Here is a 1,614-nt window from a genome sequence, read left to right as displayed (position 1 = left end):
GGCCGTGCGGGGAGGCATCGGCAGATAGCACCACTGGCTGGTGCACATCAAAGTATTGGAGCACCGGGGGAGATGTGAGGAGTTGTTTAAGTCTGTCGCACGCCACCACATAGTGCTCCTGCCAGCTCCATTCCACATCCTGGATCAAAAGCTGACGCAAGGGTGCTATAGTTTCACTGTAACTTGGGATGAATTTGGACAGATAATTTGGCATGCCCCGGAACCGTTGAACATCATGTTTGTCTGCTGGGGTTGGCATGGAACGGACTGCTTCTGTTTTCGTAGGGTCAGGTTTTATGCCTTGATCGGTCAGCAGGTGACCCATACATGACACCTCAGACACCCGGAAACGGCACTTGTCGGGGTTCAGCTTGAGGTTTACAGCACGTGCCCTGTCCAATACCTGCTGGAGACGCAGATCATGCTCCTCTCTTGTGCTGCCCCAAACCAAGATGTCATCGACAATTATCGCACATGGCAGTCCCTCAAAGAGCTGCTCCATGCATCTCTGGAAAACTTCACTGCCTGTAGCTATTCCATATGGCATGCAGAGGAAGGCATATCGGCCCACCGGGGTCATGAAGGTGGTCAGTTTTGAAGACTCCTCAGTGAGTGGTATCTGCCAGAAGCCATATTTCGCGTCAAGGACGCTAAACAGCTTAGCACCTGGCATGTCAGCAATCACCTGTTCCACTGTTTTCAAGGGGTGGTGTGGTCTGAGGAGAGCCTTATAGAGGTGGATGGGGTCTACACAAAGTCTTACAGTGCCATCTTTCTTACGTGCAGCGACCATGGATGACACCCATTCAGTGGGCTCATGAACTGGCTTGATGACTCCTAGCTTGGTCATTCGGTTTGCCTATACTGCTACAGTCAAAAGGGTCCTTGTAGTCTGTGACCTCAGGGGCCCCCTGTTGGATAGAGTGTACGTTTGGGCCAAGGTGTACGAGACCCAGCTTGACACTATCTCTGAGGCCCAGCAGGGGTTTTACATCACTGTCGACAAGATGAAACTGTAGTGTTCCACATGTGAAGGTTATATCAGCAACACCTAATGTCCTTATAATCTGGCCACCATAGGCCACCAGGTTTACTGCATGGCTGTGGTCCACGAGTGCACTGGGGTCGATGTGTTGGAGCACGCGTTTTGAGAGTATGTTGCACCAGGCCCCGGTGTCAATCTTCACCTTGAGTTGCTTTCCTATGTCTGGGTTGGACAGGACGGTGAATACTTCTCCTCTGTCTGCTGGCAGTTCCACACTCTCACAGTAGAGGAGGTCTGCTGGTTCATTATTGGTCTGTGCATCAAGTTCACTACCAAATGTGGCTCTTTGCCTGATAGAGTGTTAATTTCACACAGTGACTGTTACTCCCTGAATGTGGTTGTGTGTTGCTCTCTGATTCTGATTCTGACAGAGCTGGCCCATTGGTATACAGGTGCATCTCAATAAATTAGAATATCGTGGAAAAGTCCATTTATTTCAGTAATTCAACTCAAATAGTGAAACTCGTGTATTATATAAATTCAGTACACACAGACTGAAGTAGTTTAAGCCGTTGGGTCTTTTAATTGTGATGATTTTGCTCACATTTAACAAAAACCCACCAAATCAC

General features: G+C 48.9%; 1 protein-coding gene across 7 annotated transcripts in view; it reads left to right on the top strand.

The window, feature by feature from the left end:
• Window positions 1-1,614, top strand: part of LOC109951239 (multiple epidermal growth factor-like domains protein 11) — a 163,069-nt gene that overhangs the window by 88,208 nt on the left and 73,247 nt on the right. The window lies entirely within an intron of this gene.

The sequence above is a fragment of the Monopterus albus genome, unplaced genomic scaffold (genome assembly GCF_001952655.1).
Source record: "Monopterus albus unplaced genomic scaffold, M_albus_1.0 scaffold372.1, whole genome shotgun sequence".
NCBI lineage: Eukaryota > Metazoa > Chordata > Actinopteri > Synbranchiformes > Synbranchidae > Monopterus > Monopterus albus.
The sequence above is the reverse complement of the archived record's forward strand: the minus strand, read 5'-3'. Positions and strand labels throughout refer to the sequence as shown.